The 26,293-nt window shown below is 39.2% G+C and overlaps 1 long non-coding RNA gene across 1 annotated transcript; it reads left to right on the top strand.

The window, feature by feature from the left end:
- The first annotated feature begins 18,775 nt into the window (after positions 1-18,775).
- On the top strand, positions 18,776-24,157 carry LOC117666082 (uncharacterized). Its single transcript, XR_004591603.3, has 3 exons — positions 18,776-20,637; positions 23,008-23,092; positions 24,013-24,157. It is a non-coding gene; the product is annotated as an uncharacterized LOC117666082 (long non-coding RNA).
- The last annotated feature ends 2,136 nt before the right edge of the window (positions 24,158-26,293 follow it).

The raw sequence follows: 26,293 nt of genomic DNA, 5'->3' as shown, positions 1-26,293 counted from the left end.
AACAGAATCTACTCTCAGAGAAAGATGCTTTTCTACCACTCGAAGAAAGATTATACATTGGGGTTTATTCCATTCCCTCTAATCAATTTGGCTTCAACTGATTTCCTTCTGGATGGCACCTTTTGTCCAGAATTTCCACTTTCATTATTATAAACATTGCCATGGTTGGTGGTTTTTTTTTTTTGGTTGCTGTGCCAATCTAGGCACCTGGATGTTTTGCCCAAGGCAACAGACAGATGAATTACATCTGGATCTTGGGTTTTCAGAAATGGGTATCAGCAATTGCTTTTTTACCCTAGGAATAAAGTCACTATGTGAGTCTGGGATCTCTTCCACAAAAACATTTCCAACGAAGCCCAAGGATTGAGAGTTGTGTTTAAAAAGCAAGGCTTTAAAGCAGAGCAGATTCCTAAGCTACAAAAATGGGATAGGAAAGAGGAGGCACCAATATTTTAATCTAATGTTTGCATCCCATCCTAACCTCGAAAGGGATTAAAGAGTGAGAAATGAAAAATGAAAGAGAAATTTGCCACTCTAGCCACATGGTCAATTTGCTACATAAAGATGGAAACCGTAGAGGGCTTACAAAGAAAAAGTTGGAGAGCCAGAGTAAATGGTCTGAAAGAAAAATGACATTGATCCCTTACTTTAGAAGGATTGGCTTCCAAGAAAGAAAAAATATTTTGAAATCCCTGGTTCTTAGTTGATGCAAAAATAGTTTCTTTTATTAGAAAAACATCCATGTCTATGGAGATTCTCAGTCATCCAGGTCATGGTTATCCCAAAGGTGTTTTTTCAAAAAACAACTGGACTTTTTTTGTTTTGCTTGAAGATGTTTCTCTTCTCATTCAAGAAGCTTCTTCAATTCTCCATGAACTGAAGAAGCTTCTAAGATAAATGAAACATCTTCAAGCAAAACAAAGTCCAGTTGCCTTTTTAAAAAGCACCTTTGGGAGAAAAGCATCCATTTTTCAGATTGGGGGAAAAGTGAAAAAGGCGTCTTTTCATGAGTTAGGCATGCTATGGGGGCTTTCTGATGTAGCTGTATTTCTCATATACTGGTTCATTACTGGGACTTATTGTCCAGATTTTGGTTCCCACACTGAGATTCCCAGTCAGAGAGGTTCAGAATTTCATGCTTCCATAAGAGATGAGGAACAACCATGGGAGGATTCAAAATTTACAAGTTGGTAGACATCATTTCCCACCCCTCTTGTACATTTGACAATGTAAATGCATGCTTTGATTGTGAAGCCACACCATCCGTATTGCAGATTTTGACACGTTCACACTGGGCTCCCATAATCTGATATAATGGCTGGTTGAAATCAATGATCTGTAAGTGGAGAAGCTCCACTGTCATGGATAGATCACTTTCTATTGTTTTTATACAGGCAGCTGCTAAACCTCTGTGGAGGTAGATCACCTCTTTCTCTGGTGTCTTATGGAGTCAGATGGTTCCCTGCATGGTCCTTGTAACTAAGTCTCTTTAGGGGTTTTTGTAGGGAAAGTTCTCATTCCAATTTTAGATCAGTTTTGGAGGAGTGTCATGGGTAACCCAGGCAATTGCTTGCCCTACCATACGGATTTTTTTCAGCTTTTAGATCTCAAGGCATGGATATAGTATTGGACAAGATGAAAGCCATTCCTTGTTTCTATGAGTGTTGCTCCTCCTGACTGATTAAATCAGCCGACGTGGGAGTACCTCCAAAATTAAGGGACCTGATCAATACTCTTGGAAAGTACCATCGATATGTTGCTGATAGCCAAGTTTACTGCTCATTATCATCAACCGTCAAGAGAACATTCAGTATATTTAAATGTTTCTTAATTTTGATGATGGATTATGTCACCTGGAACTCATGAATGCAGATTCTAGGATCTGATTGAGAAAGGCAAGGCCATTGAGGTTGCATGGGTTTTCTCTCTCTTGCGTTTCAGAAACAAACAGAAGGAAACAGTTGGATATAAGCCAAGCTTTATCAGAGCAGACATTTTACATTGCCAGCTTCGAGCCTTACTAATTGTTTTGCATTCTTTTGTGAGTAAATCTTTCCCCTTCTCTAGGCAAGCATAACATGGCCATATGTGCTCTAAACATGTTTTTCTCTAGACTTGTATTGTATCAGAAGAATTCTAAGTAAGCAAACCATAAAACAATACAATGTAAACTGAAAATATGTGTGTATCTAACTCTAGGATATCTTTGTCCCATGATTCTAAGTCCTACTCTTATTTCCTACAATAAGATCAAAGACAGGGCTTTCAGAATTAATCGAGGCATGGTTTTTAACCAATTTATACTATTTTCTGTGAATACTATTCCAAAAGTAGATAGAGCCAGAAGCTAAAATGAATGTCACTTATTTTATTTTATTTTTTAGGAATCCCACTGTGATAGCCCTATTTATTAATGATAGAATGCTCCAGGATTGTTTTCTGACATGGGGCAGGAAGGAAAAAGCTGCAATCTTTTGAAGAAATCATGTTGGAGAGGTGGGAGAAGACTCCTAAGAAGCTGGAGAAGATAGGAGAGCAGGGGAGATCTGGGAAAGGAGAGGGTGAAGAAATATTGGGGGGAGGCTGGAAGCAAACAGGCTGAGAAATAGGCAGAGATTTGGTGGCACAAAAGAAGAGGGAGATGAAACAGAAATTGGGTGGGAGTACAGTGGAATGAAAAAATTCTGTGGCAAGGGTCTGAAGAAGGGACAAGAGAACATTGTGGCAACTCCAGACAGCTTTGTGGCTACACATCTTCTTGAAGTACTTCTACAGCAGCTAGCATATCAGGGATCTAGGCTGCAGTAACCTCCCCTTCCCTATCTTTCTGTAACTACTTATTCTAGGCAGTAAGGCTCAAATGTTAACTCTTTTGACCTCTAGGCCATTTTTAGCAAGAGATCATTTATCTCCCAGACTAGAAAAGTTTTACTTTTGAGGGTATACCTCCTGCCATCTTCTTATTTTTTTTTTACTGGTAATTATTAACAGAGTTTCTCGTATCCTTCTCTCTGCATCCAACAGAAACGTTTCTTGCAGATAAGGCTCCCCATTCTTCCTGAAATCCAATGCTTTTTGTTTAAATTTTATTCACTTGCCACGACTATGAATGCTTTCAGAAGTCCAGCCATTCATTCGAGAAGCAGAAATGCAATTTTTCCTGTTTATCTTAATTTATTGTCTAATTGTTGGCTGTACTTTGCACTCTGACTCTTTTTCCCACACAGTCCACAGGAAACAGTTCTATGGCATCAGGCTTCCTCTGATTGATTCTTGCAGGGTCTAGAAGGGACCAGCCCTCTCCTGTCTGCTTTGTAATGTGATTGCTAAAGAGGCAGAGTAAACTCACCATTTGGAGACTTCCTTCCTCGTACTTGCTGGAGCTCAGACAGTGGTTCAGTCCTGTCTGCACCCATTGCAAATTCTCCCACGTTGCCCCTGGGAAAAGTCTGCCCTTATCTTCATGTGAAGTCATCGCTGCTGGGTCTTGTGCATTTGTTTACCACGTTCATTCCCAGCTTTGGAGAAGAGAGCTGTTGCTCCTTCAAGGCCACAGGACTGACTTAAGTGGGGTGGGGGTGAACCAGAAGGAGCACTAAATTTGTCAAGGCTTCCTGTGATTTGAAAGGAGGGAAGGGATGATTGAGAAGGATTTAGCAATGTTAACAAGTTACCTTTATTCCATAAAATGTTTTCTGGAAGCCACCGATTCAGCCGCAGCAATGGATTCCAATGCTTACTACTCTGCAAATTAAACCTGGGAAAGGAAATAGTCTTATACGATAATGTTCGTAATCTTGTGCTGACAACTCTTCAGTTTCCTTGCTGTTTCTTCTTGAGTTCGAGGACTTCTCTTGTCATCATGCCAGCAAAATGCCAAAGAGCATAAATAATCATTCTACTTAGCACATTTGAAGTGCACAAATCACTTCCCATACATATGTCATCTCAGGACTGATTAGAACATGATGCCAGGCACAGGAAAGCTACTGACCCCTATATAGACACTGCACATGGCTTCCATCTCACATCTCGGTTCCGTAATCAATCCTTATGGGTAGGACAACACAGAGATACTTTTAATATTAATGGCAGCAGAAACAGTCACAACATCCTAATGCTAGTTTAGCTATAGACTCATGCATTCTAGATACTATGGCAATCTCTTAAACCAGTGATGGCGAACCTATAGCATACGTGCTGGAAGTGGCACACAGAGCCATCTCTCTGGGCATGGTAGCCATCCCCCATTGCTCTTTCAGGTTCCGGCGCACACATGCATGCCTGCCAGCTGGTCTTCGTGCACACGGGAGCTCTGGAAACCGGAAGAACATCTCCCTGCTGTGCAGCTGGTCTTCGCACTCACATGCACAACAGAAGCCATAAGACCAGATGACTGGTGCACATGCGCATGTTGGAAACTGGAAGCTGAGTTTGCTGGTGGCGCATGCACACTGGGGAACTGCTCTTCTGTTTTTCGGTGTTCCCACGCATGCGTGCCGGGGAGCTGCTCTTCCAGTTTCTGGTGCTCCCCCTCTGGATGCGCCCTCCCGTTTCAGCACTCAGTGCCGAAAAGGTTCACCAACACTGCTCTATACCCATAGAAATGTTTACTCTGTGGTGGTGCAGTCATGGCACAGTGGTTAGAATGTAGTATTGCAGGCTAATTCTATTGACTGCTGATTGCCAGCAGTTCAGCAGTTCGAATCTCATCAGTTCAAGTTTGACTCAGTTTTCCGAGGTTGGTAAAATGTGCACCTAGATTGTTGGGGGCAATATGCTGACTCTGTAAACCACTTAGGGAGGGCTGTAAAGCACTGTGAAGCAGAGTATAAGTCTAAGTGCTATTGCTACTCAGACAAGTTCCTTTCCAGGGATCAATTAAGCGCCTATATATTGAGGATGTGGCATGTCAGTGTTAAGGGCTTCATATATTTTGAGAACTGAAGTCCCCACATATTTGGTACCTGCTCAGAAAGACAGGCTTAGTTGTATGCCTAATTATCCTTCTCCCTCCATGTCTTTGGTGAAGGGATTCATCTGAAAAAAGCTCGAAGTTTTATCTCGATACCATGTAAAATATTATGTTTAACTTGATTGAAACACAGGGACACATCAGACATCTGATTTCTTTCCTCTGATTCAGGGCTCCTCTATAGCCAGCTTGGTTTTGTTTACACTAATGAGTTCTTACTTTTTAAAAAAGTAATTAGTGGAGTGGAACAGTGACCTAGCATCTGTTAGGAGTCACCAGCGGAAACTGATTACCTGCAAAGGATGGGGCACCTTTTTGCTCAGCCTTTGGCAAGGCATGGCAAAAAGTACATTTCATAGAGGAATTTGGCAACAGTGCAGCCCCACTAAAGATGCCTGCTGTTGCCAGCCCAGAAGTTCCAGGGCCTAAGCATAAGGATGGGCATGTGTTTCCTCCCCTGCCTGCAGGAATCTATTTCTGAGTGCATGATTCTCACAAGTCTTGCCTCCTACTGCTCAGCTAACTCTGTCCCTTGGCTATCAGGAACCAGTTATCAACCACTTTAGAGAATTCAGTAGAATTATTCCTAATTATTATTGCCTAATCAGTTCGTTTTCCCGTAAAGAACTCTCTCTGTCTTTTTGGAAGAGAAGATAATCTTTGCTTGTCCTCTTTGAACTCATAAGCTTCCTGTTTTGTTCCAACACCAGGCAAAAAGAAACGGGCAGTTAAATAAAGAGGGAGAAAATGAGCCAAATAAACAGCTGTATCTTCTTTCACAGTGGTAAGCTAGAGAAAGAGAATGCAAATAGTAAAGAAGATGGTCTTGACAGAAATATGCAAGAACCGATACCTAGGCAAAAGGGGGTGAAACATGTTTTAAATCCAGGCAGTGAGTTAATATTTGGAGGCAGTTCAGATAAATACATTTCTGATTCACTGAATGGGGTGCAAATCAATACACTTACAAGATACTATTATTACTGTATAGCCCAGGGGTCAGCAACCCGCAACTCTGGAGCTGCATGTGGCTCTTTCATCCCTCTGCTGCGGCTCCCTGACGCTCAAAATATGAATCACAACTGCCAATGTGCGACACCCACCGACATGCAATTTGTTAAGCTTTTTGATCCCTGGTAGGCCAATCATGGGTAAATCCAAGAAAAGAAAAGTTTCAGAAGAAAACAGAATCTTTAATTCAACTATATATGCTAGTTTTGCGGCCGCTCAGGAAATAGTCAGGTTCGGGAAGAGTTTTGTGGCTCCCGGTGTTTTCTTTTCTGTGGGAAATGGGTCCAAATGGCTGTCTGAGTGTTTAAGGTTGCCGACTCCTGGTATAGCCAATCTCAATAGTTTTAGCCTTCTTATGGTGTTGATGTTCTGCTGTTCGGCTCTACCTACTGGAGCTGACAGAGAAAGATTCCATATATTATAATTTAGCAATCTGATAAGAAAGAGGTTACTTTTTAATGATTGTCGTTTGATTTTTCCAATCTCTGATAAAGCTTAGGGCATGAATACCTAAGCAGCAATGGTACAAACTCTGAATGGTTTCCATTTCTTCCTTCACTGCTTGGCAAATGCCTCTGTAATTTCTAATAGAGAGGGTGAGGAGCACAGGCAAATGGTCAGGCTTCCATCGTTACAGTACCTGAACTGAGAAATGCACAGTAATTTCCATTAGCTACACTTTAATTAAAGAACAATTTATGAAGAAATTGAGTCAGAAAAGATCTCTTTAATGTAGTAGTAAATGGCAAGATCTCTTCTGGGAAATTCAACACTGAAGAAGCAGATCTGAAACTCATTTCTGCTTGCAATGTTGTAGAACAAAGTGATTACAGCACTATCTCAACCTAAGGTACCGTCGCCATGAGATTGATGCCAAGACATTTGACGATGGAACCAGTTCTTGAGAATCAAACTGGTAAGATTTTTAATAGGGCTGTGGGGCATTTTATAGATGTATAACATAGAACTGGTCCAGGCTGAGCTGTCCCAAGTCCATAGTTGTAGGTTTTCAGATGCACCGGTTGGCCCACCCAAAAACATCCTTATTGGGTCAGATTCTTCCTAAAGAAGAACCTCACATGATAAACATACCTATTTTGCCCCTAGTAAAACCAGAAGCTTTCTGCTGGGAAGAAAAAGACCCTATCACCAACACAAAAAGGTTCAATTGTGAACATCCCTGAGGTTTAATGAAAGATCTTTAACCAACTAAAATGCAACCACTGGCTTTTAATTAGAAATTCAACCAGTGTTATAATTTAAGTTGCTTCCATGAGCTAAAAATTCTATCAAAGAAAAGTAATGCCCAATCTGTTTGCTAATTCTCTTCTCTGACAAATCTCTTTGCTAAGCTGTCACCAACAATAGTCAAACTTGAAAGCCTTATTATCACCCCATTCATTCACCAGCTAAAAGAAAGGCCTGTCAATTATCTAGTACTCCAGCAAAGGACATCATTATACTCTGAAAAGGTATGGGAGCTGCACTCTCCCTATTACATCACTGGAGACCATACGTTCAGAGTAAGCCAGGCAGATGTTTGGGAAAAGGAATTTTACTGCTCTCCATCAAACCAAATGGCATTCATTACTACTGGGGCAGGAGGGAAAATCCATAAAATAAAATTTTAAACACACACACACACAAAATTAAAAATCACCTCTGTCTCAAGATGTGAAGTTTGACTTTAGTACTCAGAATTTTTAAAAAAGAAATGCTGTTGGTCCTACAATGACATTTGCATGACAAAATGTGATGCTAGAAACTTTCTCACTGAAGTATTAATACATTTTGCCGCTTTATTGCAACAGTGCAGATCGATAAGGAAATTAGCTGCCTCTGAGGCAGCAAAGGAGAAGGAACAGCCAGTTGCATCAGGACAAAATTCCAGAGTTAATTCAAGATAATTAATGGTGTTTCCCTGGGTAAGGAAATGGGTTTGATCAAGAGACAGTAGAGGTTTTTTTTTTTCCCTCCCTGCATTGTTGCTAACTGTTTTGTGTTTGCCTGGTAGTTATTTAAATGAATGTTTCTGCATCTGCTGAGAGACTGCAAGGGAAACATTTATCCTGAAGATTTCTGTCCCAACAAGCAATAACCTAGATGGATTTTCTTTCTTTCTCCAAAGAATTGTTGCAAGAAATCTTGTATTTATAAATGTTCCTGTCAAAATGCCCCTTCTTTAATGCCTTATCTTTCTAGCCTTCTTCATTCATAGGTTACAATTGCCTAGTTTTTCACTTTATCTAGGAAGTGTAACCCGGCCTTCTTTTTTCCCCTCTGTTCTTTTTTCTTTGAAGGTGCGTAAACACCATTTTCTAACATGGTCGTTTAATAAGTGCATGATAAAATGATAATGGGGGGGGGGGAATAAATTCTGTCTTTAAAAATTAAGCCTAAAGCACAATTGTATTATTTGTTCAAAGAGCTAAAATAATTTTGGGCCAGTTATTACAGACCTAGAGGTTCAATAATGAATGGGAAATCAATAGGATTGTATTAACTAGGTTTAAAGTAATTATGTCCCCTTGACTTGATTAGCTTTCAATGGATATCCACAGCAGGGACAAATGACAATATGTGTGGTCATGATGTCATTGTGCCACTGATGCAAATTGTATACTTGCACTAAACACTAACATCATTATATAATTGAAACTGTAGAATGATGTCATAAGTTACATGTTACCATGTTGATGCCAGGGTGGCTTGTTATTGAGGCTTTGATTCAACGAAGTGAAGCATGTGACAGAATGTAGCCTGAATTCTCAGGAGATGGGGCGCATTCCAGAGGAGCAAAAGACTGCAAAGTTTGGATTATTTGGGTGGAGAAGGAGAGTTAAAATAGTTCCTCCCTAATGTTGTCAGACTATGTTTTTAAGGGTGCAAGTAGTCACTTTAGTTTGGCAAGATTTCTGTTTATAGATGAGGAACAACAAAGGAAACTGCTTATAAGAAACTGAGCATTCCTTTCCTTTCCTTTCCTTTCCTTTCCTTTCCTTTCCTTTCCTTTCCTTTCCTTTCCTTTCCTTTCCTTTCCTTTCCTTTCTTTCCTTCCTTTCCTTTCCTTTCCTTTCCTTTCTTTCCCTTCCCTTCCCTTCCCTTCCCTTTCCTTTCCTCTTTCCCCGACATTAATGTATGAATATCTACAAGTCACTTGCCACCAACCCTTTGATATCTGCAGAGTAGGTAGGTCCAAAACTATGCATTTTTTTTCAATTTGAGATGGGGAAGATTCAAGGGTCAATGTTGGGTACATCATCCCATTTGTCATACTGTTTCTTCCATGATGCCATATAAAGTTGAGACCACTTGGTTTCCTATTCCACTTTTATTCTGCTGTCATTATGAAGAATTATGGCTGAATCGTGACCGCACATATTGTGAGACTGTCCATGCTAATAACCCCTGTATGGTTTCCAGTGACTCTGGAAAGTTTTGTGCTTTTGCCGAAATATGGAAATCTACAGATTGTGTCAATACTTGCCTGTAGTTCATCTCTTTCTTCCTCCCTGCTTTTGCATGCCTTTTGTCCCTTTTTAATCACTTAACTAGTTTATGTGTTTGCTGATATTTAATACGTTTTTTTTCTACCTAAACTGAGTGGCATATATACTTGCTAAGTAAATAGAAAGATAATAACAACCCTTAGTCTTGTAGAGGTTAAGCCTCACATTTTACTCCTTGGAGGTCCTGCAGAACATAAGCTAAGCTGAGAAATTGAAAAAGGATCCAAGAAAGTGGCAACAGCATCAGAGCAACTTTCTTCTGCATGATTGCTAAGAATGGTAGATAGCATGTGTATGAAATCACCAGAAGTCAAACTTGAGTTAGAGGAACAAGAATATGTTTATTTACTGGACAAGGTATTATTCAATAAATATATAGTATTAAGTCATAAAATTGGATTTCCAAGCCATCATGACTAGATTTCCATAGTGAAATATTTTTCTTGTAACCTCACCTTGCTTATTTTTTTTTTCAAATGTATTTACTGATTATACAGATGAAAAGGGAGGAGATGCTTAATCAAATCAACAAATCTAGCCTTCTAAGTCCAACAAATGTTGGCCAAACATGACCATCTTGTAACCTTATAAATTAATTTTTAAGAAGATGTTGGCTAACCATTTTCTGAAGTGGTGTAGGGTTTCCTGCCTGGGCAGGGGGTTGGATTAGAAGATCTCGAAGGTCCCTTCCAACTCTGTTATTCTATTCTATTCTATTCTATTCTATTCTATTCTATTCTATTCTATTCTGTTCTGTTCTATTCTATTCTATTCTATTCTTTTCAGCATTAGCCCTAAGATGAGAAGTCTAGAACATATTTGCCAGACTTAGTATAACCTTAGCATAATTTTATAGAATTCTCAATTATACAGTAAATCTTTGAAGCAAAAAAGGTTTCTTGATGCATAAATTATTTCTCAACATGTGAAAAGCTAGAAAGGAAGAATCGCATGTCCTACAAGGAAAGGCATCATTCATGGTCCTGAAGCTGCTTCTATGCTATTACCGTATTTCATTTCAATGGCATCTCCTTTAGTTCCCATTTATTCCTGTATATAGGCAATGCATGGTTAAAAAAAAAAAAAAAAACAATGGACCAAAGAATGGAGCAAACACACAAACAGGAAAAAGAAATTCTTCATTTTTCTAAATCAAGCAAAAGTTACTCATTTTGGCATAAAGCATACCAAATAGTTTACATGTTCCTGTCACTTTGCCTTCAAGTCATATCATGATGCCCTTTTATAAATATAATAATTTCAAAGGAAAATGCATATTTTTTTCATCTCCTTAATGCTGATTGTGTGTAAAATGTGAAACTATTAAAGCCAAAAGCTAAAAAGTAATGAGGAAAAATATTAAACATGTTCTTGATTGTAAAAAAAAGCTGTTGAAAAGAGTAATAAGATTCATGCTGGTTCAAAAATCACTTGTTTCTAATTTAAATATGTGCTATTAGTAAGAAGGGGTTTAGACAAGGAGATTCACGCCTAATTTGTGCTTCTGGAGAGGCTATGATTAAAGCTGATGATATAAATATACATATTGGGGGGTGGGGAAGCTCTCAGAAATGAAATATCCTCTGATACTAACCAAAACTTAAAATCAGTTTAGATAAATCTGAAAATCTTATGCAGCTAATTTCTGCATAAACTATTTGACAAGCATTGAACAGATGCTGACAGCTCTAAATATATGGAATGGTACAGAAAAAAATTAAAGGGCATATGCAGAAATATAATTTAGGATAAGGTAATGTGATGGAAGAAATCCAGTTGATTTTAAGAGAACAGAAGTAGCTTAAGGGACCTTTTGAATAGTATGTTGCATCTTCAGATATGGTGCTGCAAAGGAGCCTTGGTTTCTCTCTTTCTGTTTTAGCTGCAAAGAAAAGACAGAACAAACCTGAAATGGCATGACCAAAAAATGAGACTGGGACAGCATTCAACTCACAATATAGGGGAAATGGAAACTAATTGGGTACCCCAAGGTTCTGTCTTAGACCCAGTACTCTTCAATATCTTCATCAATGATTTAGATGAGAGAGTGGAAGGGGAACTCATCAGATTTGCAGATGACACCAAACTAGCAGGAATAGCCAACACTCCAGAAGATAGGCTTAAGATACAGAACGACCTTGACAGACTTGAACACTGGACCCTATCTAACAAAATGAAATTCAATGGTGAAAAAAGTTAGGTTCTACATTTAGGCAAGAAAAACCAAATACACAGATATAGTACAGGTGATACATGGTTCAAGAGTAGTAACTGTGAGAGGAATCTTGGAGTCCTAGTGAACAATCACTTAAATATGAGTTAGCAGTGTACTGAAGCTACCAAAAAAGCCAACACAGTCCTAGGTTGCATTAACAGAAGGATAGAAAAAAGAGCATGTAAAGTGTTAATACTAGTTTATTACACTTTGGTAACACTTGGAATACTGCATCTAGTCTTGATCACCGCAATGTAAAAAAGATGTTGAGACTCTAGAAAGAGTACAGAGAATAGCGACAAAGACGATTAGAGGACTGGAAGCTAAAACGCATAAAGAACAGTTGCAAGAATTGGGTATGTCTAGTTTAATGAAAAGGACTAGGGGAGACATGATAGCAGTGTTCCAATATCTCAGGGGATGCCACAAAGAACAGGAGGTCAACTTATTTTCCAAAGCACCTGAAGGCAGGACAAGAAGCAATGAATAGAAACTAATCAAGGAGAGAAGCAACCTAGAACTAAGGAGAAATTTTCTGACAGTTAGAACAATCAGTGGAACAACTTGCCTCCAGAAGTTGTGGGTGCTGCAACACTGGAGATTTTTTTTAACAAGAGATTAGACTACCATTTGTTCGAAATGGTATAGAGCAGTGATGGCTAATCTTTTTGCCATCACGTGCCAGGAGAGGGGGGGCGGGGAGGGCCCCGTGCACACATGCCCACGTGCATGCGCATGCAACCCCACCCACCCCCGCTCCTGGCACATGATGGCCTGGTAGGCCCGTTTTTCTTTCTTACCTGGTTACAGATCCTCTCTATGCATCTGGGAAGGGTGAAAACAGCCTTTCCCACTCCCTTGGAGGCCCTTCGGAGGCTGAAAGGGCCCATTTCCCAACTCTTGATGAGACAGGAAGTGACATTTTTTGCTATCCCCAGCCTCCAGAACCTCTCTAGGAGTTTCTAGGAGCCTCTCTAGGAGTCTCTAGGAGCCTCTCTAGGAGTCTCTGGAGGCTGGGGACAGGAAAAAACGTCACTTCCTGTCCCACCGGGAATCGGGAAATGGGCCCTTTCAGCCTCCATAAGGCCTCCAAGGGAATGGGAAAGGCTGTTTTCGCCCTTCCCAGATGCATAGAGAAGATCTGGAGCCAGGTAAGAAAGAAAAACAGGCCTCCCCCCCCAGGCCCTCCAGAGGCAGGAAACAGCCTGTTTCCCTACTTCTGGTGGGCCCAGAAGGCCCGAAAATCAGCTGCCCAGTGCACACATGCGCCCCAGAGCTGAGCTGGGTGCCCACTAATATGGCTCTGCGTGCCACCTGTGGCACGCATGCCATAGGTTCGCCATCACGGGTATAGAGCCTCCTGCCTGAGCAGGGAGATGGAATCCAATATCCCTTCCAATTCTGTTATCCTGTTAAATTCTGTTAATTAAGCTGTGGTTGCTTTCAAAAAGACTCTTGTAAGCAAGGCTGTATGGTTCTTTAAGAAAGTGATGCCTTCACAGCACTGCATAATTCTTCTACAAAATGTATGTGGGTATGTGTAGTTAAATTTGTAACCATGCTCTGAAGACTATTGAATTTTAGCACCAATATTTCATTTATTTGCAATGAGCTGATTTAAAAACCAGGAAATATGATTCACTCAATCTTCCTGTTGAACTTAATTCCTGCTTAGTATATAGAAAGGTACTAAATATCCTACCATTGATAGCAAATAGATGAGACTCTAGTATTTGATCAAGACCATTTATCAGCTATTTCATTCTTGTAGAAATAATGTTTCGAAGCAATAGAAGGTGTCAGCTCCAGCGTGCTGTCAGCATGGAGCTGCCATTCTTAGGGGGAGGAATGCACAAACCTCGTTTCAGCCCAGCATCTGCTTCATCGAGCCTCCCAGGAACTGATAGGATTGACAGGAAGGAATAACTGGGGGATGACATCATCATGGCCTTCTGGAAATAACAAGTGGATTAACTGTTGAGATGCTGGTTGTAAATACTCAAGTGAATTAACTATTTAGATGCTGGTTGTAAATACTCAAGAATTAAACATAAGCCAACTTCCGGGTCACATGGGAGGGAGCAGCATGTGTGATTGGGTGGGTGGTGATAACTAATGGATAAATGGTGGTGGGAAGCACAGGGCAGTAGTCCTAACAAGATTTTCATCTGCAATTGTCAGTGAGTGCCAAGAAGTGATTAAACTAAGGTAGCAGCCATTCAGGTTTGTCTCCTTTTATTTCCTTCTGTTTGGAACCTGACAGAAGGAAGAATGTGTATTTTTTTCACTCAGATTTGGCCTGAGGTACTTTGTAAATTCGGGGAAATTCAAAATAGATGCCACTGCTAAAAAAACCAAAATAAAAGCAGTTTCCTTTGCTGCTCAGTGTCATTATATTGTACAGCAGTTGCACAGAAAATTCATTTTTAAAGTGTTGGAAGAAATGTCCATCTGGGTTCAATTCCAAGTAGGGAAAAAGACACTGGAAACATGGAGACTGCTTAGAAGGATGGTTTAATGGGGAACAGGACCACATGAGTCTGAAGTCCTGGGTAGCTGACTACATGGAAGATAGATAGATAGATATTTATACACTAAGGTGACCAGATTTTAACATTGGTAAAGAGGGACATTGTGGGCATGGCTTATTTTGTGGGCGTGGCTAGCTGGTCATGTGACTGGGTGGGCGTGGCTAGCTGGTCATGTGACCGGGTGGCCATGGCTATGTGTATAGGGTAAGGTGAACAGATTTTAACATTGGTAAGAAGGACACCATTGTGGGCGTGACTTATTGTGTGGGCGTGGCTTGGAGGCCATGTGACTGGGTGGGCGTGGCTAGCTGGTCATGTGACCGGGTGGCCATGGCTATGTGTATAGGGACTACTCAGAGGTTCTGACAGGTCCTCACACTTTTGACTGGTCCTCACACTTATGACCATCCTCACATTTATGCCCGTGCAGTATTCTTAACAACCATGTCACTCATTTCACAACTGCTTCTCTTCACCATGGTGACAAGATAGGGCAAAAACGTAAAATGTGAGGACAGTCGTAAGTTCGAGGACTGGTCAAAAGTGTGAGGACCAGTCAAAAATAACTTTTTCAGCCCTCTGAATAGTCCATATGCACAAAAGGACTAACCAGAGGGCTGAAAAAATCATTTCTGACAGGTCCTCGCACTTTTGACTGGTCCTCACACTTATGACCATCCTCACATTTATGCCCATGCAGCATCCTTAACAACCATGTCACTCATTTCACAACTGCTTCTCTTCACCATGGTGATAAGATAGGGCAAAAAACATAAAATGTGAAGACAGTCGTAAGTTCTATGACTGGTCAAAAGTGCGAGGACCAGTCAAAAATAACTTTTTCAGCCCTCTGAATAGTCCATATGCATAAAAGGATTACAGCAATAGAGAGGGATGAAGGAATGGAAATTAGAGTAGGAGTGAGGGTAAGAGGGGGAGGAAGAGAGGAGAAGGAGAAAGGAAGAGGAAGTAGGGAGGAGAAGAAGAGGTGGGGAAGAGAAAGTAAGAAGGAAAGAAAAGAGAGAGGTGGTAGGTTTGAGGAGAAAGATTGCTGTACAATAAAAAAGATGAAAGGGAAGAAAGCCAACCCCAAACAAATATAAAGATATTAAGATAAAGAATGAATGGTTAAACTTTAAAGAATAAAAGAGAACAAATATGAATAAATAGCAGTAATTAGAAACACACATACAAACATACAATTTATTTTCTTTGAACAGAGTATTTGGCCGGTTCACAAATTTAAACAGTGTTTAGTCACTTCAATTAAATTTACAATTTCTATATTTCCTTTTTGCCATATTTATTCCTCATCTATTTTTTTAAAAAAACCAATATTACCCTTCATCCTCATCTCTAATCTTAATCAAATTCAATTTTTCCCTTCTATTCTATATTATACCCCTTTCCATTGTCATCTATTTTTATATCCATCCTCACATTGTTTAATTATGTAATTATGTAATACAGTTGTTTAATACAAATTCAACATTTTAATATAAATCAATTAGTTATAAAACTATCTTTTTTGTATATTAATCAATATGAACATGAATATTCCAATTATTTCCATGCAATCCAATTTCTTACAAATCAATTAATTATATTTACCAATAATAATAAACCAAATAATTTCCCCCATATATTCCTCTGAACCACAACTTAAACATTTCTGCTTTCAACACAATATACAATTAATAGTATCTCAATTCAATTATTACAATTCCCTAGTTAAATACAGCTTTTTTTTCTTTTGTGTTTTAAAATCTTGAACTCTCCTCCTAAATTTCCCATTGTTTGCAGTTTTTCACCTACCTTTTTTGGGGAGGAAAAATAAAAATAAAAATAAATCTCTCTCTGCCTCATTTTGTCACGTTGCACCAAAGATCCTGGTTTCGGTTTCGTTTCTGCAGCTTAGCTAGGGGGGAAAAAACTGCTTTACACTGATTGCCTGTAGGGCGGCCCTTTGAAGCCCCGGGCAAGAGTTTAAACAGTTTTTTTTTCTTCTAGCCATCAGCTGGGGCTCAAGAGGCAGCGGGACTGAGGAGGCAGAATGAAAAATCGGGACTTTTTTGAAACGCCGCGGGACGCGGGACAAATTGCTAAAAAGCGGGACTGTCCCGCCAAAAGCGGGACGTCTGGTCACCTTATTATACACTCTCTTGGGCCTTGCCTTTCAGCTTCCTGTGGCAAGGGCAGGTATCCTATTGGTTGTCAAACTCCCAGGGGGCTATGCAGGGGTCCAATTAACCTTGTAGGCTGTCTGTGTCCCAGGCTTGGTTGAATCTTGCTGGGTGATGATGTAATGAAGAGGCTTGTGTTCTGAAAGGGTGTTGGGCAATTCCTATTATGGCTTAATGGCTTTGTCCTGGTTTGGCTCTTGAGTGAAGGCTAATCCTATCACCTTGGAGCTGAAGGCCTTTTGTCTTGTAGATAAGATGATCCAGTCTTTCTGGGGCTATTAACAAATGTGGGGGCTGCTTTCCAAGAGCATGTTTCTCCTTTTCTCATCTAGGGAAATACAACATTAGCCCTTTTTAGTATTTCCTAAAATATTTCCTTCTTCTAGGAGCGGGGTGGGCACTAACTTTCCTCAAAAGACAGGACCGATTGTTTCTTCTGTTCATTTTATTTAAGTGAAACATTGCCAAATATTCCACCAAAAAAGTGACAGCAATCAAGCAAGGTTTATGGGTAAATAATAGCTATTTTTAAGCATAAATTACTATATGTTTTAAAAAATGTTTAGCAGATATTCACAATGTCAGGGGAGAAAAGGCAGAATTGCAGATTTTGGCATTTTGCTAGATTTTGCTTTTGACCTAGATCTTTAAACATACATTATCATTGTTCACCTGCATCTGTTCCATTATTTTACTCCTTCTATGTGGCTATGAAGCTTAAAACGTGGTAGCTGTTTGCCATTTCTAGGAGGGTATTAATGTGATTGCTTAACAGAAGTTTGGAGATCAAAATAGTGATGATAGTGAGATGAACAAAGGGATTTTTCAAAGAATCTTGTTCTGCCAAGCTCCGGATTCCCAAGGATTGTGACACACACCAATGGTCTTTATCAAAGTTATAATGTACCAAGAATAAACGAAGTCCAGCAAAGGTTGGCAACCAGCCCAGACAACAAGATACAATAAGACACTCACTCTTCAAAAATGCTCTTTAATGATTACACGTTGTTTCCAGCAAGATATTACTAACTGCGTGCGACTTAAATAGGCTAAGGGAGTGGCCAATTATCCTCAAACCTTACTCTCAAGGAGACTTTCTCCTCCTGAGTCGCCACTCCTGCCTTTTGGCAGCCCTGCGTGCTCGAGCATTGAGGAGAGGCTCCTCCACTTTGCTCCCTTCACTTGAAGGAGCCTCTGGAGGTTCTGAAGGCCCTGGCTGAGTCTCTGCCTCTGGCACCACATCCTCTCCAGCCTCCTCGCTGTCCGACGCAAGCGCCGGCTGCGCAGGCTGCTGGCGTGACCCCACACCAGCCTCCTCCTCGTCAGGATCAGCCATGATCTGTGAAGGCCGCTGGCGGGCCACAACAAATCTCATTGAAAGCTTAGACTTTCACTTAAAATAAAAATGTTAGAACACAACTTGAGAGAATGTTGTAGATTTGACAGCCTGAAGGTCATCCAAGGTGCTGAGTTTATGTGGAATCTTTTCACTCAAGTGGGATTAAAACCCCAAGTTAATCATCTTTCCCTATCATTTTGCTCAGAGGCAGAAATCTGTCAATTAAAAAACAATGCTGGCGCACAGATTTTCAATATGTTTATTTAAATATTTTCATTGAAATATCCCAAGATTGGGATAAGGACAGAGGAAGGTGCAAAGGAGGGAAAGAATAGAAAAGAAAGTAATCTGTTTTAATGTCACCAACAAAACTAAATACAATAGGGATTGTAAACCATAAACTGGGAGAATTTACCAAGGTATTAAAAAAAAAGGCTGGAAACACACCAGATAGTGTGTTTGTGTGTATATGACTTTGAGTTAGTCTTGATTCCTAGTGACCACATCAATGGTGGGTTTCTACCGGTTTACCCCAGTTCAGGCAAACTGGAAGTGGTGGCGGTGGGAAGCTCCGCCCACCCACCCTGACATCATCACGGATGCTCTGTGCATGAGCAGAAGGCACGCTCCTGATTCCAAACCAATAGCGAAGGTAAATGGAACCCACTACTATACTACATGGATAAGTCTATGCAGTTTTCTTGGCAATGTTTTTCAGAAGCAGTTTGCTCTTCCATTTTTCTTGAGCTGAGAGAGAATGACTTGCCTCCTCCAACTGGATTAACTCCCAGTTTCTAGGTCAGTGCCTTTAAGGTGCTCATTGAAAATTTTGTATTGTAAAGAAGAGATAGCAGCATGAGCATGCCAGCAGATTTATCAATGACTTTGGCAGTATTAGCTAGTCACTCAATGCAGAATTCATTCTTTTTCAGACTAGTACATGTTGCTGGATGTATGTTGCATCTATCTATTATGTAACTGTCAGTGTGAGTCATGACTAACTTAATTGAAAGTAACTCACAAGTTGAAATCATGTGACAATTTCCCCCTGAAAGATTTCAGTAGAGATCTGTTAGATTATAAAGAGTAGTAAATGAATGATACATGGTGAGTAGCTAGATGATGATAGTTGATTTTGGAATACTAAGCTCCTTCGGACTAATGAATACTTGGAGGGAAGATTACTAAGGAAAATCAGAAATGGATTTGAAAAGTTTAAAAAAACATCTTCCTGAAAGAAGGCAATGACACACCATTTCATTAGTGTTACCATGAAACCACATAGACACGTAATCATTAGAAAGGAGTGTTTGACTCAAGTAAAATTGCCTTTTAAATAAAGGTCAGTTTAAATGTTCTTTTAAATGTTCTATATAAGAATGGGAATCCCTCTTTCTCAATTCAAGTCTAAGGATTTAAATGGATCCAAAATATCATTCTGCCTCACTCACTTCTTCTGTTGATTTGTGTGTAGGATGTCACACCCCACATTTTGATGGTGATGCAAGGATGCTTTATTTCTAAACATTACTAACAATTAGGGTTTTTCAGGGTTCAATGCACATTTGAACTTCGTCGTCACCTTACAATACTCTCATCATCCAGGAGATTTATATACCTTCTTTCTGTTTCTGGAAATAAGTGCAACACTTCTTTTTCCAACTTTGTTAATACAACAGAGGTATGGAACGCATTTTTAAATAAATATGCCTGGACATAAACTGTAAGTATTGCATAATTCTTAATAATGACTATATTGATCCTATCTATATTCAGGGTATGGAAGATTTTGCTTATGATGCATATAATCAAAAACTAGTTGACAAAGTGGCCATTGCTTTATGATCATTCTCCTTCCAAAAGGAGAGGTGTATATCATACTAATTTATTTTTAATTTTTTATGCTGCCCACCCAAAATGAAGTTTTTCTGATGGTGGTTTAAAACAGATAGTAGTCAGGCATGCTGACACAGATGTGCTGAAGAAGGCATATCTGTATATTCCAACAAGAGATTTTTCTAGGGTCAAGGGCTCCATATACCAGAAATTCTGAACTCTTATTGCAGCATCTGTTCTCCAGCTATATACAGCTGTGTGAGATTTGCTAATGCTGTTAAAAAAACTCCCTTTTCTTGGAAGCACAAGCCACAATTAGTTTGTCTCACCGGGTATGAGGTTGAGCTGATCTTAAACTTATTAAAAACATTTCTGCCAACAAGCAGCACTTTATTTTCAGTTTCAGAAGAAAGAAGCATTTGGCTTTGTAGAAGAGTTTATCTGCTCTCCTCTCTCTTGGTCACTGCATTTTCTTGCTGCACTGTAGTCTGGCATTTGCTAGCTACCTCTTCGAAAATAAACTATATACAAAGCTTTCTCATCCAGTAGCTGTTGGACGGTTGCAGCTAGTTTCATTTTTCTTGGCAAGGGTGCAGAGCAAAGTTAACCAGAAATTCTCTGGAAAGCAATTTGGAAAGCTGCAACTCTTCGGCTTTTTGTTTGCTTTAAAAGGTTTTCTTTTAGGATGAAGGCTGATTTTGGAAAGCTAAGTTAGATTGACCTGGCTAGTGTTTGGATGAGAGACCTACAGTAAATGTTAACTATAATGCTTTTCACGAAGAATCTTGTGAGTTGTAATTCAGAAATGGGTGAAAGTTCCCTTCCAGAGTGTTTTTAGCTGCTTCTTGCAGTCCTGCATTGTGGAAGTGCTATTTAAAAGTCTATAATATGATTTTTTTTCCCCCTATTGTAGGAAGAAATATCCTTCTGGGTTCAGCTCCAAGTGGGGAAAAAGACACTGGAAACATGGAGACTGCTTGGAAAGATGGTTTAATGGTGGACAGGATCATATGGTTTGAGTTCCTGAACAGAAAAGGGGTGAGATACAGCGAGTCCCCAGGTTTTATGCTCTCTCTGGCTTTGAACTTCCTGGGGCCACAAAAGAGTATCCTGATTGGTTGTCAGACTCCCAGGGGGTGGGGGTCTTAGCTAGCCTTGCTGTCTGATGTAATCTTCCCAGGTGCCATGTGGTGAGTTTCTGTCCTAGATGGGTCCTACTGTGTTGCAGACGATGCTCCATTGACAAAGGATTGAGTTTCTGCCTCTGGCCCATTAACAAAGGTGTGTGGGGGGGGCAGGAAGCTGCTTTGTCTTTAAAACATGTTTCTCCATTTCTCATCCAGGGAAAGATAATATTCTGCCTTTTTAATATTTCCTAAAATATTTCATTCTTCCCGGAAAGGGGTGGGTGCTAACTTCCTACACTATTTCACAAAGATAATTAAGACTTATTATGCAGGAGGAGACCACGTTAGTCTACCATGGTAAAAATCATTTTGGTAGCATCTTTTCTAGCTAACTCATTTTATTAAAAGGATAAGATTTGTGAATAGGAGCCATCCCATACTGTAGAATGGTTAGAGTGGTGTAGATTTAAATTGGGATGAGGTGATGGAAAAGGCAGATTGGTTATGTAGATGAAGATTACATGTGAGACATATTACAAGCCCCTTATCTCGTAACATTTGTAATATGCTAAAAACGTAATTGCTTATTGAGATCTTTTGAGATGGGCTATAAACTCTTTTCTCTGGTGAACTGAAAATTGGGAGCAGATCAGTGTTTATTTTTTTAAAATGAGAATGTCCCTTTTTTTTTAATTACTCCACACACACTAGTTTTTTCTCTATGTTAGTTTAATAGCATTGAAAGTAACAGCTTTAAAAACTCACTTAAGTCCAGTTTTCATAGCTAAGATTCCCATATTTTATTTAAATTTGTTACATTAACTACTCTAAACTTTCAAAATGGAATGGATTGAAAATTTAAATAAACAAGAAATCTACTTGAAAGAGAACACTTGGTGGCATTTGATATACTTGGATTCTTGGTAACTAGACTAATGTTGGCATTAACTTCCTTTATAATTAGATTGCTTGCTTACAGAAACACAAAGTGCTGGAATAGATTCAGTTCTGGGGTTTATTCTCCCAAGCCAAAAGGAACTATATCTATTTAGTTGTTAATCTGTTTCTTGGCATTTCTGGCAATGGAGGAATTCAGGAGTGGGAAAGGCCTATCATATTAGAACATGGAGCCTCATAGTGGGGACAATTACTCTGTGTATCATCTTACTAAAATGTTGAGAACCCTTTTTGAAAAGAAAGGTAGAAAATTTAAAGTTTCATCAGAACTCTTTCCCTCTTCCCCTCTCACACCTCAAGAGGATCACTAACCAGACAGTGAGGTAGCATTCTACTGGGTATACAGCACTGAATGTTTGCACTTCAGTCCATGCTGAGTGACCCAAAAGAAAGGATCCCAACCTCAATGGCTCTCAGAAATGTGTTCTTCAGAATTTTGTGTTGAGCATGGAAACTTTTAAAGCCATTTCTACTTCCTAAATCAGTATAACTGATCTTCCTCCTCTAGTGCACTGTTAGCTGTATTAGGTACATGCATGTACAAATGTAATATAGGAAGCTGATAGGGTGATAGGGTTAAAAGATTATATATGCTGATATGGAAGGAATAGCTTCTCATGTCCAGGCATGCCTGGATGCAAGTAACCCCTCTCTTGAGAGGTGAGTGGGTGGGTGGAATCAGGAAAAGGCTTTACATGGGGAGATGAAGAAGAGTGAATAATCCAGTGGAATGAAACTGAGAACAGCCAACGATGTTGGCAGAGGATGCAGTAAAGGGACTCTGGCAGAGAGAAAGAGCAAGCCGTTTGCTTTTTCTGTTGGCAGTCATTAATATTCCAGAGATAGTACCATGCTGATAATTCAGAAACAAAACATCTGTTCCAGAAAGAATAGCCTTAAAAAAATGGAAACAATAGATCTGGAACTGTAGCTGAGTAATTGCAAGACCCAGCGCTTGAACTGCTTTCCCTAATGTTCTCTCTGGCAGCAGAAGGTAGTCATTTGGCTGACTGCAAAAACAGCTGTGTTGGCACCATTTGGAAAGCTTTGGGTCAGATTTTGTGTGTGTGTTTGTAGCTTACCTCCACTTAAATGTTCTCTCATCCATGTTGATCGCCTTTATTCTCTCCTTTGATTGTGCTTTGATTCAAAAGGAGATTAGACGCTTGCAGGTTTAATATTTGCATATTAAGCATCCCAAGAAAGGTTTTGTGAACCATTTTGTGGTTAAAATTCTAAACTCCGATCACGTCTTGAAGTGGATTCAGGGAAATACATTTTTTCTCATGGAGATTTAAAAAGCTCAGGTTATTTCCAACCACAGGTGCTGCACGATCCTTTGGAAATGAGCCTTGTGGCCTTTACTCGGGGAAGTTAGCTTCACTGAACTCAACAGGACCAACTTCCAGGTAAATAGAGCGGGCGATTACACAGCTGTAGTCCCAGAAATTCTGAGATGGCAAAAGAGTTTCTGTTTGAAAATAACAGAAGTGGAACAAAGTCCAAAATCAAAAGCTTGCTAAAGATTGATTCAGTATGGTCAACTCCCATTTAAAGTGAAATTGGCTTCTTGTCATTATCTGCAATGTACTGAGGCATTCTGGATTTCAGGTTTGGTGGTGGAATGAACAGGAGCGAAAGTCAAAGCTAACTGCAATTTCTAGCCTTTTTCCCATGTTATTTCAGGATTCCTTGAGGAATTCTCCATTAATGCAGTGACATTTCTTCTGGAAATTCCATTACAGTGTAATAAATATCTGTACAGATTTCTGAGGGAATCATATCTCTATTTCAGATTCTCACTCATCCTCAAAGACAATCCCAGTCTATATCCAATGTGTATCCATACATACATGATTAAAACATACATTTCAGCAAACTATTGCAATGTTTTAATATTGAATTCCATAAATGCCATTTGCCAGAATTTCAGATAACCCTCCCACTTTTTTCTGTACTCTTCCATACTACATTAGTTTACCTTACAATCTGAAGCATTGCTTTACCGAAGCTTAACTGAAAATAGAATTAAAATTGGGATGCTAGTCTACCATTTATTATATTACTTTATGACCTGCTCTATGATGTTTACTAAGCCTGAATCAGCAAGTTTCCTATTTAGCCCAGCCTGGTTTATCTAGTGACCAATTTGTCAAATTAGAGGAGGAGCAGAGTGTAGAAATTCAAGTTTCCACAAAGCAGGAAAAGAAACTGGCATTAGGAATATCACTCAGGCTTTTCAATAGTCCTCAGCAAATTTGTAGCAAGAATATCAGAATAACTGAAATGGATCTAGCAAAGCATTTATCCAGCATTCTGTTTCTCACAGGGAAGACCAACCAGATGTCTCTGGGCTATTATTGGAAGTTGCCACAATCATGTTTAGTCTTCAAGGCTGATAGACCTGCTCTCCATGAAATTCTTCAATCACCCTTTAAAACTATCCAAGTAAATGGCCAATGCCATGTCTTGAGGTAAAGAATTATGGGTTTCAATTAAGTATAGTCCATCAGCCCATCAATCTCTGGGAAGAGACCATTCTAGAGAGTGTCCCATTCCCACAAAGTAATTACGAAATTGGAAGTCGAAACACTCTGTGGTTCCTAAATCACTATGAAAAACACTACACAAAGACACTTTGGTATTAATACTGAAACAGTCCCCTAAGTAGCATAATAGATAGATAGATAGATAGATAGATAGATAGATAGATAGATAGATAGATAGATAGATAGATAGATAGATATAGATATAGATATAGATATAGATATAGATATAGATATAGATATAGATATAGATATATAAAAGATAGTCATATTTTGATCATGTCTGAAAATTCAGGTTAATGGGTTAAACCCATTGAGATTTTTAGAATTTCTTCTCTGTATATAATGAGTTGTTTCTGTTATCTATCACTGTTATTACATTATGTATCCACATTGCAGATATAAATAATACAGTGTGGACCTTTTAAAAATAAGATTCATTTTAATTTAATTTCTTTAATTTCTTTTGCAATCTTTCAGAACAGCTTTCCCCAGCTTTCCAACTTGCAGATTTATGGAAGTGGCTGGGAATTTTGGAATTCCATTCATCATATTTGAAGAGTGCTAAGCTAGGGGGAGATGTTTTTGCTAAATGCCTATCAAAGTATTTTTCTGATTCTTATGAATTAAGCAAATTGTAATTACAATGAAATCATGTTATTGCAATAGACATTATTTATCTTGCCATGCTATACCAGCAGATTTGAAATACCAGCTGAAAAGGGTTTCAGAATGAAAGTTCTTTTTATATCATCTATTGTACAATTCTCCAAAGCCCATACAAATTTGATAAAACTTGACCTGTGTATGACTTGATATTGCCAATCCACATAAGCATTTAGTTGTTTAATTTGATGAGTCCTACTATTTTCCCTCCAAAACCTAGGTCTCTGATCCTGAATTCTTTTCTCTACTGGTCTTGTTATAACCTTTTTTTCCTCCTTGCTTTAAAATCACATTCTTAAGAGGTTAAACTGTTATGACAAAAGAGGAATGTTTAGATATTATGTTTTGCCACTAAAAATTTGTTCAATTAGAAACTGTGCATTGGATAATCAGAAGATCAAAGAAGCTTTCCAGCAAGGCTTTATGTTTGTTCTAATATTTTTCCAACCTTTGCTGAACCTGAATTGCTGTAGATTACCTCACTTTGGGTTCACTGAATAAACCTGGCCAAATGTGGGAAGAAAAATTCCTGCCAAATATTTTAAACATTTCACATGTGGAGGGCAGAGGTGGCAAGCCATAGCTATTAGTTCTTCCCGAAAGGTGAGGCTGCCCTTAGCAGTCCTTTAGTTTTCGAGATGCTTTTTGAGATTAGTCTGACAAGAAGAGGGAAAATTCATTCAGCCAGACATTTATCTTCCATTGAAGTAAACATCCATAAGAACGTTGCTCACTTTCCTTAACCTGCTGCCCTTAGCACTCCCATAAAATATATACAATCTTTTTTGCGATAGCATTCCATTAAATAGCATTTGCTTTACTAAGGATGAAACAATTCAATTTCTTGCAAAAGTTCTGTCAGAACAAAATAAGGTTTGTCTTTATCCCCTTCTCAATCTACTAGCCATTTTTTTTTTCCTACAGCAGTTACTAAGCAAGAATCATTCAGACTTTACATTGCCAGCAGGCAGGGCTAAATCTGGGTCTTCAGTGTCTTTATTGTAACCTTCTAGTGGGTTCAACAAAGTAGTGATGATAATATAAAGGGTCCATACTGAACCTATTTGTTGGGAATAAATCACATCAATTTCATCTGAATTCGCTTTATAAAAGTTTGTGTTTGGGATTGTCCACCTGACTTTGAGTCCATGTGAGAGAAAACGAAAATATTTAATCTATTATACTCTTGACCACTAGAAGAAAACACCATGGAAATATTGCTACTTAGGAAGATGCAGAAGCCTAACTTTGGTGAGTGTCCAAGAGCAGATTCCAATGGTATCATTAAGAAGCATTACGAGCAGATTCCAATGGTATCATTTTCTAAAGAATGTTATACAACTACTCTTGCATGTGTACCGATATGAAACCTGGAGTATTACTTAGAGTCATGGTGTA

Source organism: Pantherophis guttatus, chromosome 5, assembly GCF_059756535.1.
Source record: "Pantherophis guttatus breed Tessera chromosome 5, ASM5975653v1, whole genome shotgun sequence".
Lineage (NCBI taxonomy): Eukaryota > Metazoa > Chordata > Lepidosauria > Squamata > Colubridae > Pantherophis > Pantherophis guttatus.
Note: the sequence above shows the minus strand (reverse complement) of the source record. Positions and strands in the feature narration are given on the sequence as shown.